Below are 13,905 nucleotides of genomic sequence, written 5' to 3'. Positions count from 1 at the left end.
TCCAACAAAGATTGAAATCACCTAAAAATATATTATTGATGTCAGAGTTGGCGTTAGCAGTGATGATCTCCATCATTTGGTCAATGAAATTCATATTGTTTCCTGGTGGATGATATAGGGCATGTAGGTTGCAGATCTGTTTGTTTGCCGATCTTATGTTGAGCCCTAGGTATTCGCATGATTCGAGGGGGTCAGGTTGAAATTGGCCAACTTCTAAATTTGATCTATAGATACAGGCAATACCTCCCCCTGTCCTTATCTGCCTGTCTAGTCTTAATATGTTGTATTGCGGTGGTACCAGAAGGTCCATGACTGGCGATGAGGATTCAGATAACCAGGTTTCAGTCAGGATTGTTATGTCTATTTCTTGATTGATGATGATGTTGGCTATGTCCGAAGCATGTTTCGCCGCAGATCGACAGTTGAGGAGCAGACATTTTAGAGAATTCTCCGATCTGGTTGTGGTCATGTTTAACGGATCCGAGGATATTTGGATTTGTTGTAAGTTGTTAATGTTTAATTCCCTTACCTTCCTAGTGGATGTTCCGTTTATGTCTATCGCTACTCTTTTTATTTCCTGTGCTATCATGGGGTTTGATTAATCATATTCCTGGAGTAGTGATGTTATGTCTTTTTCGGTTAGATAGTTTTGGTTCCTAACTGGTCTGTTTTGTCTGTCTGTCAGCGGTAGCGATCTCTTATTATTTATCGCTATGGATGTATTTACTAACTCTCTGATGAGTTCTACTTCATTCTGAGTCTTCTTAGAGATATCACATAGTTTTTCAATCCCTTTCATGGCGTTTTGTAAATCTTGTGCTAGGTTGCTGATTTGTGTTTGGATCTCGCAGATTTTCCTCATGACCTTGGGTGTCGTCGTGTGAACAATCCTCCGTAAGTTCCCAGTTTCATTATTTCTGTTCCTGAGTTTCCGTTTAGAGCCATGTATCGTTGATGTCATGCTCTTTCCCTTCAGTCGAATATTATCTCTCTCATTTTTTGGGTTAGCCGATCTGTCATATTTTGTTGAACCACTGCTATGTTTGTTGTTATATGTATCTTGTGTTCTCTCTGATTTATTCTCGCTTAATGATTTTTCTATTTCGTATATGGCTCCAGGTTGAGGGTCTTGTTCCCGTGGGTTATTCGATGGGGTATTTGTTTGTACCGGTTCCTGTTGTTCTCTGGTTGGAGTAGTATTTATAGTGTCGTTTTCGTCTTTGCTTAGGTTGTCTGTTGGCGTCTTCTGGGGTTGTATTTGTGGTGGCTTGTTCTGGTTCCTGTTGGTCTCTAGTTGTTGAGCTACTTGTAGAGGGATTGTCGGGTGGGACGGGGTTGTCTTCTGAGCTGCCCTGGTGAAGGAGTGGGTTCGAGTTCTCCACATTTCTTTTTAGGGTAGAGAAGATGTAGTCGAATTTTTCCAGATCATCGTTAGAGGCTTGGATCATCACTATTCCATTCTTAAAGATAGTTATGCAGATGTCCGCTCTGAGTTTAGCGGATGCTGTGGTCATGAATTTCGTTCCATGTGGGATGTTGGTAGTGGCTTTAATATTTAGCAGGTTTGTGAAGGTATTGCGCCATTTCCCCCTTCTTCTAGTGAAGAAAATCATATCTTTTATAATGATCCCTTTATCCATACAGAATGAAGTGTCAGCGATCAATGTGTCAGGGTTTCTCCTCATGAGGTTATGCATAAATTATTTGGCTGCATTTTTGGAGAGATATGCAGGGTATTGTATGTTGTAAGCGTTCATGCCTATTCGTTCCAGATAATTGTCTTCCATCTTGTGATATGTGTTGGCGTTGTAGGCAATGGATTCCTTCTTCCAAGTGGTATTGTAAATATCTTGTATTAATTACAGGCTAATAATTATCACTATTATATTAAGTATTATAACAATGGGATTAAATAGTTGTATCCCGTATTATAACAATTATGCTTATCTCAGTAATTGTGGTTACTTGATATATTCTTGTTATAGATTCCTCTTCTCTGTAGTTTCTTCTGTATTCCACTAGAGTATGCTCTCTTCATACCATTTTAGATCTAATGAAGTTCAATTAGACCTTTAAAGATGTCCGCCGTTTTAGTTGTTCTTCTATGGGCTGAGGACTTTCTCTCTTTCTACTCTTTTACTTTGTCCTCTTTCCCTTTCCATCATCTGTTTGGGATCTGGAGTTGGCTCCTTTCTCTCTGTCCATTAAATTCAAATTCGTCAGTCCTCTTTCAGTTGCATCTGCATCTGAATTGGTGCCATTTTGATGTACTCTCTTTTTGTGCAGTAAGAGCTACATTTCCTTCCCTAGAAGTAGATGGTCAAGTTGTCCTGAGCGGCCGCCATTTTAAAGTCAGGCGCGCCGCTTCGAGAGTTTCCTACAATTTCACTTTCAGATCTTTTATAATGTTATCTTATTTCAATCCCCGCTTGCATTCCATTCAGGGGCGCAGGGTCCCTTTAAATACTTTCCAGTGCATTACCTTCTCTCTGCCTGCGTTCCCGTCTCTCATCTCAAGTTGTTGCCGCTACGCAGCTCAGAGCTATTCCCTCCTCGTTCCTCTTCTTACCGATTGGGCGCCTCTCTCCGCTCTGGCTGCGATCTTCATCCCGGTCCTTGGGCAGTATAGAGGACACCCCAGTGACATCGCGGAGGGCATCCAGGAGCCGCTAATGAATTTCCATCGGGGTGCCGCACAGCCAGGGGCACCGCGGCAATCCGCTCCTCTATGTCCAGTGATATCCGGCGATATCTGCTGTCTTCGTCGGTGTGCGGCGATCGACGGTGTCAGGATGGATCGTCCCGTCGTGTCCTCGGGCACCCTCAGCAGCCTTTGATGGTGGCCGTCCCGATGTCCAGTGAGGGGCAATCACGTTGTACTCCGGTCGTATCCTTCCAGGGTAGGTCGTAGTACTTTACTTCTTAACCTCTTGATCTGCTGTATCTGAGTGCCCGGGGGGTTGGGTCAGCAACCATCTCTCTGATGGATACTCTAACCACAGATTCCTCACTGACCTTTCTGCTTCCCTGTTCTGTGAAATGGTATCCCTTTACCTCCTAAAAATGTCCCAATCTATAGAGCTGCACATTGGTCATACCAATTTGCCAAATGGGCTCTGCTTTTTAGGGTGTGGACAGCCTAGAAACTAACTTATTTCAGCTCACATGGATGGCGTTTATATGCCGCTTGTCATTTCTGGAGCGAAGGACATCAGCATTAAGCGACACGACACCACCTAGCAGCGTGCCAGAGAACTGCTCTAAAGCTTCGGAATCAAATCTGATGCCTGGGAATTGTTCACAAGGTGAGGAACCTGCAATTAGATAGAGTATCCACCAGAAAGATCATTAACAAAGGTAAGTAACTTGTTCAACTTGTCCTGACACAACGGCACAATTGGCAGTGCCACGGTCACACAGTATACTACGTGGCATATTGTTTACCAGCCGGTGCTTATCTGACCTTAAGTCATGCCCACCATATGGGCACACCAATCCAAGGGCTTCGAAGCTTTGATGGGGCTCTGCGAGGCAGGTTACACTGCCCTACTCAGCAGTACATCGATTCCTTTGGCGCACTTACTTAGCAAGTCTCTGTCAGACAGACCCTATGCCAGGGTAAGTTACAGCATTCCAGGATGTGTCCTGACCAGTCCACCTTCCTGGTCTGGCCTTTGTATGCAAGGGTGCGCTCTCCAGTAGGACAGTTTTGGTCGAATGCCCACCACAGAAGTAGTAAGAGATGAGAGCTGGCTACACCCAGCTATTTAGGACATCTCCTTTCCAATATCTGGAAAATAGGCAAGCATCTGTGCCCTTTGGGCTCCTTACCATAACTACCGATACTTCAGGCCTAACTTGTACCCCCAACCATCTACCTAATGGCAACTGTAGTCAGTCATTGTTTTGATGATTTGTTTTTTGAGTTTTATATAGCGCAAACTCGACCTGAACATATCAGCTTTCTGAGCGCTTTACATGAGCACCAGTCTCGTTTCAGACGGACACATTCATTTTTGTTAGGCACGGGGAGATTAAGTGATTTGCCCAGAATCACAAGGTGCTAAGCGTTGTTGCCGAGACTCGAACCCCATTCCCCAGCTTCGAGGTTGACTGCCCTAGCCGTAAGGCTGCATCCTCTCCCCATTAAAAGTCTTGTGTTGAAGGAAGGGCCCTAGCGCATCTAAGGAAAGCCTGTCTGCTCTTTCCTAACCATATCGTCTGGTGCTTCTCTTTCCATGTAGCAGATGTCAACAATATATGCTATCTGGAGAAAGCAACCTCTCCTCCATCTTGTTCTCTATATCACTTGGGCATTTCTTATTACTAACTCTAGTACACATAGAGCCCATGGGATGTCCCATTCCCTAATCTGGTTTGTTCGTGAGCAACAAAACTTTTTAAGTGAATTGGCCAGTTGGCACTCATTCATGTCTCGCAGGTAAAAAAAGCCTGTCACTATAGTTCATCAACATGGTATGTTGCCACAACCATACACTATGCAAAAATAAAAGCGACCAGGACTGTAGTCCCTATTATTATGAGTTTGTGCTTGGTGCACCCCTCCTGATTCAGGACTAGGTTCAAACCCTACCGTTGTCATCAGACCGGGCCAAGGTATATGCGGACACAAGATTAATGTGTGGCATGAGCAAAAATACAAAAAAACAGGACCACAGGTATGCAGTTCGAGCACACAGGGCAAGGGACAAGACTGTATATCATCAGGGGGCTTTCCTAGCCCAACAAGCAGCATCTTCCGTACCGTCAAACTCCTGGATCATCAAGGCATACTGATAGTGCTCCCACTTTGTTCTAAAGTGTCATCTCTAGCAAAATTGCAGTGATAAATCAGTGTTTTACATCAAGATTAGTAGAAAAGGGCTCGAATATGTCCATAGTAGCCTATAAAAACACACTTAATAGACAAGATTTTAAGAAGGTAAATAACAGTGGAAGGTACTTAAGAACAGTTGTTTTAATAGCAGTGTTGGGAGTGGAATCCATTCATATTAGGAGATATAAAGCTACAAACCACTAACTGCCTGGAGATGGCAATTTAATAAAAATTATTAACTGATAATGGGGAAGAAAAAATACCTATCTGCCGGGGGGGCGGAGCTTGCCGGCATCCATGGAGGACGCGTGATCCCTGAGCTCCGTCCAGCTGCACACTACTATTCTTAACTATCCTGCATCAGCGCTACCATGTTCAGCGCCCATCACACAGCCTGACGCCCTGCTGTTGCCGGCAGTCTGGAAGAGCCGGTTCTGCGAACGTCCGGAGCGGAGAAGTGCCGAGGCGACTGAGGCGATCCTGACGGTGCAGTAGGCCGTGAAGCCACGACCTTGCGTACTCCTGGACCCAAGTGACGTGCCTGTGCGTGCGGCTAGTGTGGGTGCCAGAACCCGGTGGATATCTCCCGTGCTGCCGGCCGCGAAGAGGGGGGGGTCTCTTTGCTGCCTACCCCAGACCCCCCCCCCGTAGACGGCAACGCGCCATTGTGGTGGGTCTGCGGCGGGAGACGTTGCGCCGTTGCCGGCGCGGCTGCGGCGAGGAGAAGGCCCGGAGCCCCTAAGCACAATCCTGCGACGTGAGTCACAACTAGCAGAGGTTCGGAGATAGAGACGAGGTGAGCGAGGACCCGCCGGGCGGCGACCGCACTGAACGGCTGGGTAGCCTAACGCTCGGCCCTATAATTGAGGCGACTTCATTACCGGCACTGCGACCCACGCACCGGGTCACTGCTGGGGCCTATTGTAGTGTCTGCCCTGGGACCTGCCGACAAACTCGGGGAAAATAGAAGTCTGCGGAGACTGCGATGTGGCTGACTACACATTAGAGGTGAGACACGCTGGCATTGTGTTGAATTGGGGGACTCTGACTGCCCGCAGAGTTTAGTCAAGGTCCTGCGTTGCGGTCAGTACTCGCATCAAAGGCGCACGTAGCTCCGGCTTGGATCTCGGAGCGCTAGGCCGGCTTGGAGATACCGCGCACACCCAATAACCTGTGAGGAATACGCGGCCCTGCACGGCATTAACCAGAGGGCACAAGATTGGAATACTCTTAGCCATTTATTGCGTACCCAGCCCGCCACACTTCCGGAAAGCTCCCACAAGAGCGGTAGTTGAGCCACCTGGCCCTTCCCTTGGACAGCATGGGGAAGGGCGACAAGACCCAAAGTAAGCTCCCGTTCGAACAACGCCGCACTAAGGCCCCGGATTCCCTAGAGGCCGAGAAGGCTGTTGCGGCGATTAGTACAGACACTTCGGAATATTCCGATATAAAAACCATGTTATTAGCCATGGAAAAAGGCCTACAAGATACCATGTCCTCAATAGGCACCAAGATAGACGCCCTCACATACAGGATGGACCGCATGGCGGAGCGTGTTGACAAGCATGGGGAGCGTTTAGACATGTCCGAGAGACGCCTCACGGAGGTGGAGGAGGCGCAAACCGAACTTGACTCAGATCATAAAAAAATAGAGAAGCTTATGCAGTCACTCCAAGAAAAGACCGAGGACTTGGAAGCCCGTTCCTGACGCTCTAACCTACGCATCACGGATGTTCCGGAAATGACACAAACGGGCAACATGGAAAAATTCGTGGAGAACCTCTTGGTTATCCTGCTGGGGGAGGACCTGTTCTCACCGATGTTTGTAGTGGAGCGAGCACACCGTTCCTTGGGCCCCCGGCCCCACCCGGGAGCCCCGCCGCGGCCCATCATCGCCAAGCTCCTAAACTACAGGGACAGGGACATGGCTCTCCGGGCCGCCAGAGACAAGAAATCTTTACAATTTGAAGGCTCGGAAATCTCCCTATATCCTGACTTCACTGCGAGAGTTCAGGAAGCCCGCGGGCACTTTACCCCGTTCAAGAGACAGCTTCGAGAACTCGGACTTGATTATGCCATGCTGTACCCAGCGAAGCTGCGTGTAAATAGGCAGGGTCATTCGCACCTCTTGACGGACCCTAAAGCTCTACAGCAGGCACTAAAGGGGTGGTCCAGAGATCAACGCAGGGACCACAACAGAACGCGGACGGCAAAGACCGGCAAAGTCACTGGACGAACAGGAGTGACACTCCTTCCTGACATGCCCGGGGAGACTCTGGTGGCCATGGAACTAAATGAACGCTGATACTGGCCTCCCTACAGAGGAAACGGCGCAGAGGACGTCCTGGAAGCTCCGGTGCCAGCGGACTGGTATCGAACTCCAGGCAGAAATCTGACGAATTGGCTGAACCGGACATGGGTGAGATAACTCTGATGACTTAGGAGCAAATAAGGGCTGTCTTATGGTGCAATGTCATGGTAATTTTTACATGCAGGATCTCGGGGTGTGGGGATGAGTAGTGCCAGGGTCCAGTTAGGATCCTTCATCTAGTGCGCTTGGCGCAATAACTGTTGTCGATATTTACAGTTTGGCTGATGCTGTTGTATATGGTGCAGCTAGCAAGTGGAGCGGGGCACGCTGCAAGCATTGCAACTTAATCACCCGGGGGTTGACCGGCAACCTCGGCCCCAGCGCACAATGCACCCGGACTCCCAGTCGGGAGGTCCAATAGTTTTGTATAAAGTTGGGGGAAGAGGGGAGGGGGAAATTCATGCGAGGCCTTGTTGGGGGTGGTCTGCTGTGGGAGGGGGGTGCAGGATCATTGGGTTGGGAATGTTTTGTGGGCGGAGGGGGGGCAGTACTTACATTTGAGCGAGCGAAAGATTTTGGACACATGCAGGACATTCACTTTTAGGCAACACTTAGTTTATCACAATGGCTGACACGGCTGATCTTAGTAAAAATACCCATACACCCAAACTTAGGGCCCTTACATGGAATGTGCGTGGTCTCAATGATCACAGGAAGGTTAGGAAGGTCATCAGCTACCTACAGCGCCAACATGTATACCTGGCTCTACTGCAGGAAACTCACCTCCCCATGACTAGTAGAATGCTACACAGTAGAGGTCTAGAGGGCAATATAACGGCATCAGGCTTTACGTCGCATGCTAAGGGAGTGATTACCTGGGCGAACCCAAAATCTAAACTGCCCTTACAGACGTTGAGGGCGGATGCGGAAGGCAGATTCGTCATTTCCAAATGTACGGGACAGGGGGTTGACTTTGTAATAATTAATGTTTATGGCCCGAATTATGACTCCCCGGAGTTCTTTCAAGCCCTAGTTACCCTCTCTAGACACTATGACAATGATCGTATACTGTGGGGTGGGGACTTCAATCTGGTGCTTGACCCTACCCTGGACAGATCTGCTGGTCTTCCCCGTAGGCCCTCGACGGCAGCCCTTGCCCTGAGGAGTGCAATCACCAGTCTGGGACTGGAAGATGTGTGGCAATTTAGGCACCTGGCACGGGGAGGGTACACTCACTACTCGGCCTACTACGACATCCATACCAGGATAGATTACTGGCTGGTGTCAGCCTCCAGGTCTGGACAGATTGGGGACTGTAGGGTTCTACCGAGGACCTTATCTGACCACTCGCCGGTGCTCCTAGTGCTGGACATCCCAGGTAAAGCCATTCCGCCCTTCACATGGAGGTTTCCCCCATATTCCCTCTTAGACCCGACATTCAGAGGAGAGCTGGCGGAGGCTATTGATACTTTTTTCGAAACCAATGTAGGCTCGGTGGATAGCTTCCAGGTGGTGTGGGAAGTGTTCAAAGTATACATCAGGGGCATAGCGATGTCCAAGCACTCAGGCATACTCAAATCCATTCGACAGAGACTAGCTGACCTGGAAAGCCACCTGGCCGCCCTCGAAGAACAACAGAGCAGGACCTCAGATAGTGCGATAGGGGAAGAAATCAAGTCGTTGTTGGTTGAATACCACGAGGAAGCGGACTGAGAAGTGCGGCATATGGGCAAATATGCAACAGCTAGGACATATGGGGAGGGTGAGAGACCTGGTGCGGTACTGGCTAGACTCCTAAAGGGGAAAAAAGGACGACAGCAAGACTTGGAAATAAAGGTGGGACGCGGCACAGTCTTAACGAATGAATCAGACATAGCGCAGGCATTTAGGACTTTCTACACTGAGCTTTATGCATCCAAAAGTGGGGACCTGGAGGACGACATCAGCTACTACCTAGAACATATCGATATCCCAACATTGACAAACACACACAGGGAGTTTCTGATGCTCCCAATGGAGAAGGACGAGATAACTGAAGCTCTGGTGGGCATGCGAGCTGGTAGCGCCCCTGGAGCGGACGACCTCACGGTGGGGTTCTACAAGGCATTTAAGGACAAGCTAGTCCCGCACGGCTCGATGCTCTTCGATGACATTTGTGTTGAAGGCAGCATGCCGCCATTAATGAGGGAAGTGTTACTAATCACGATACTAAAACCAGGCAAGGCGAGTGATGAATGTGGGTCTTATAGACCCCTTTCCCTTCTGAACGTTGACACTAAACTGTTTGCTAAAATACTGGCGAATCGCCTGGGGCTTCTGGCGCCTCGGCTATTGGCGCCGAAACAGGCTGGATTCATCCCGAGTAGGAGCTTGTCATACAACATACGCACAGTCTTGGGCACGATACCACATGTTCGACAGGATCGGAAGGCTCTAGCCGTATTTCTGGACATGGAAAAGGCATTTGACTCTGTTGAATGGCCTTTCATGAGGCTGATCCTACAGAGGATGGGCTTGGGGCTGCCATTTATCCAAATGATTGGGGCCCTATACCATTGTCCACGAGCTAGGCTTCGGCTAGGCTTCGGCTTGGCAACCTCGTCACCGACTCCTTCCCCATCAGTAGAGGCACCAGGCAGGGGTGCCCCTTATCACCCCTCCTATACGCCCTGGTGACTGAACCACTAGCTTGCGCGCTACGTGAACATCACGGTAATGATGGTATAGGGTTCCCCACATATAAGATCTTGGTGTCCATGTACGCTGACGACACTTTGTTATACGTGCGCGACCCAGACACCAATTTAACCTCGGTATTGAGGGAAGTAGTCCACTTTGGCGCTCTATCAGGCCTAAAGGTTAACTGGGCAAAGTCCTTGGCATTCCCCTTAACCCCGATAACGCAGAATATCGAGATGGAATATCCACTGCAGTGGACCACAGACACAGTTAGATACCTGGGCATTCAAATACACACAGACGCCGAGACCCTGTTTAGGGCAAACTATGGCACTGCCTTTAGCAAACTGGAAGATGATGTTGAAGCATGGTGCAGGCTCCCACTATCGCTGCTAGGACGGATATCCATCATGAAGATGGTGGTGCTGCCTAGGTTATTGTTTCTATTCATAACAATTCCAATAGTTCTTCCCAGGTACTTTCTTCACTGGCTAACGCAACTAATGGTCAAGCTTGCATGGGCAGGGAAACAACCACGAGCCAAGTGGTCGTTGCTAATGCTGCCATATAGTATGGGAGGGCTTGGTGCCCCTGACCTAGAGCTGTATTATAGAGTTGCCCAGGCCGCTCACCTCCACACCTGGGTACACGGGATAGCAATATTCTGCATGTCCGCATGGAAACCCTCTTTGCTAGCCCTCTCACGCTCCCTACCACAATCTTCCAACCTGTTGATCGCAGGACGGGCATACTAGACTCGATTGCAGCGACCAACCACGCGTGGTACAACATTCTACAGCTACAGGGTGGAGCATTATTATACTCCCCCATTATGCCGGTGGACTGGGCACGATGGTTACCTCCCATCCAAGAGAAAGGAGTGATACAGGCGCTACATAAATTAAACGTCAAAGTGGATGGAGATCTGTTTCAGGAAGGAGTAGCAAAAACATGGGAACAGACCTCCTTGGGCAGCGAGGATACATCCCTTCTGACCCGCTTCCAATTCCACAGGGTCCGCAGTGCTCTTGTGGAACTACTGGGGGAAGATATGGCAGAGCCACCTGAGGTCCTGGAACTCTCCTACGTAATAAAAGCTGTGTCCCCCCAGAAACTACTGTCCAACCTATATAAGCTAGCGCAGGCACATAGGGAGCACTCCTACACGAAAGCGCAGCTGGCCTGGCAAACGGATCTGCAGATAGTGATTGATGGCGACATGTGGAGATACTCTTGTACTAACACTCGGAAGCTATCTTTGAATGGTAGACATAGACTGGTACATTTCAAGTTTCTCAACAGGGTGTATTACACACCAGAGCGGCTCCGTAGGTACGGCCTTCGTGACACGGCTGACTGTGAATGATGGCATGCACCTGATGCGGGGTTCCTTCACCTGGCATGGCAATGTCCTGGTGTATGGGACTTCTGGCAGAAGATCTTCGCGGACATTAGCAATGTAGCAGAGGTAGAACTCACACCTGACCCCGCGCTGGCGCTATTAGGGTATTCTAAGAGGCTGCCTAGAGCTACCCTGTGGCTGGTGGACATGGGGCTGCTTATAGCCCGGAGGGTGGTGGCTTGTTGCTGGATGAGAGGTCCTGCACCTATGCCTAAACGCTGGACACATGATATGTTATATTGCTGCACGCAGTCGGAGAACTACAGCGAGCTGCTCCCCCCCACTAGCCGTCCAAAATATTTCTGGGGACTATACCAGATATACCTAAACAGTCAAAAGGAGACAGGTGCCACAGTAGAGGACTAGGGGCGTCAGATAAACATTGGGAAGGAGGGATACTCTGTGTTGGCATAATTTGGTTATTGTTGTTGTCATACGAGGAGATGTGGAGGGGTAATATATGAGGGGCGAAGGGCAGCTCTTCTGTGATAACACTAGTAGGCATGTTCTAGTTCGCCGCCTGCCCAGATATGGGTTGTTGGCTAAATGGCTGTGTATTAAACTGAGGAGGGAATGTCACAATGCTGTCCTGACAGACTTTGCGATCTAGGTTGAATTGGTGGGAAGGGGGTTTGTTTTTTACTGTAATGTTTGAAAAATTGCAAACCTAATAAAAATATTAAAAAAAATAAAAAAAAATACCTATCTGCCAAAGTGTAGGGCATTGTAATACAGGCTCTTAGTAAGCTACATTCTATTTCAAACCAAGCATATCCCCTATCAAATATGTAGACATTATTTGGCCAATGTGGCAATATCCCATGGGATACCAACAATGGTAAAATATAGCCTTAAATTATTTAGCAGTTTAGATAGTTGATATTTCGACCCAAATGGTAAATGGATTTGAAATCGGGGCACTATGCAAAGGGAAAAAAACTTTTTTCACTTTCAAGAGCAAGGAAGAGATGAAAGAGGTATAGATTCAACTTGTATTTGATGAGACATACAGAGATTATAAATACACAATAAAAAATATGTTTATCATAAATTCTACAGTAGACCACAAAGACTAGGCTAAATCATTACTTAATTTGTACCTGCACTTAAATAATTTGCTGTATTGTATGAGTTTGGAGAGTTAACAAAATAGCTCTTATGTGATCAATTGTATTGTATTGAGAAAATACAAGACCGGCTGTGTGTACGCAGAAAGCCAAGACTCCAGTAGGCCGTGATTATAATCAGATTACAAAACAAATTGATCAATGCATGAAAGGCATGGCAAAAAGGGAGGTGAAAAACCACATGAAAATTAATTTGCTGTGGGGCATGTCCAAGATGGCGGCGGTGTAAGACGTGCACTTCGGAGCTCCACCGGATCTCTAGGCCCAGCTACGACACAGCGAGGGACAGGGGTGCCTAGAGCTGATGGAAGTGACCGCCTGCCCGCAGATATCAGGCAAGAACACTTTTGTGGGTTCAGTGGGGGCAAAGGAGTGAGGACAGACGAGATTCCAGCAGCCGGAGCACGGCCGACTGGCGGCGTGCGGCAACGCTGGGCTGGAGGCTGTCCGGTGCGAGGCAAGTTGCACCTGTCCCGCTGACCCCCCGCGTTTAGAGGCGGGTTTTGAGGCCTGCATCACCCCCCCACCCCACCCCGGGCAACAGCATTAGAATTGGAGGCACGATCCTGAGCACTTTCGTGCTTCCATGCTTGGAGCCTTGGACCCTGGGGCCGGTCTGAATTGTGCTAAACTACCTGGCGACGTCTGCGGGGGGCGGCCCTCAGGGGGGGTGAGTCAAATGATACACGGCAGGGGAGGCACCCTCAAGCAGGAATTTATACAATCGAAGAAGAACCCCTCATTAAAGGTCAAGTTTGCCCGATTGAACACGAAAAAGGCGAACGCGTCACAGAAGGTTGAGGATCACGTGGTGCCCTCAAATAAAGCTAGTGGCGAGGAGGGTAGCAAGGAAGAGTCCCCACTCACACGAACATTTATGGAGCGCCTGTTTGGCACCCTCCATGAAGGTTTTGCAGAGCTTAAACGTGACATTAGCTCGGATATCAAGGGAATCAGGCAAGATGTCGCCACCTTCGACCAACGATTGGAGTCTGTGGAACAAAACCAGGATGCCTGGAAGGAAGAGTTGGAGAACCACTGCTGGGAGCTTTTGGAGCTACGAGGTCAGAACTCTGAGCTGCGCTACCAGGTTGAAGATCTGGAAAACTGGTCCTGTCGTTCCAACATACGCATCAAGGGCATACTGGCCCAGGCCATCCCGAACGATCTGGAGGGGTTTGTGATCCGTCACTTCAAGCATGTGATGCCCTTGTTACAAGACCAGGAGTTTGGTATGGACTGCACACATCGGGCCGGGAGACCGGCAGGTGCGCCTGGCCAACCCCAGGACATACTTCTGTGTCTGCATTACTATAATCAGAAGGAAGCTATAATGTCTGCAACAAGACCTGAGATCCAGTGGCTTCAAGGGCTTCAAGGTTTGGCTTTATCAGAACTTATCCCCAACCACATTGCAACGCTGCAGAGCCCCGAAGTCACTGACTGATTTTCTCTGCGCCCAGGAGATTCGGTACAGATGGGGACATCCTTTCCGCCTACAATTTGTATGAAAGGAGAAGGTCTGGATAGTCTGCAATTTGGCTGACGC

This window comes from Lissotriton helveticus, chromosome 12 (assembly GCF_964261635.1).
Source record: "Lissotriton helveticus chromosome 12, aLisHel1.1, whole genome shotgun sequence".
Classification (NCBI taxonomy): Eukaryota; Metazoa; Chordata; class Amphibia; order Caudata; family Salamandridae; genus Lissotriton; species Lissotriton helveticus.
Note: the sequence above shows the minus strand (reverse complement) of the source record.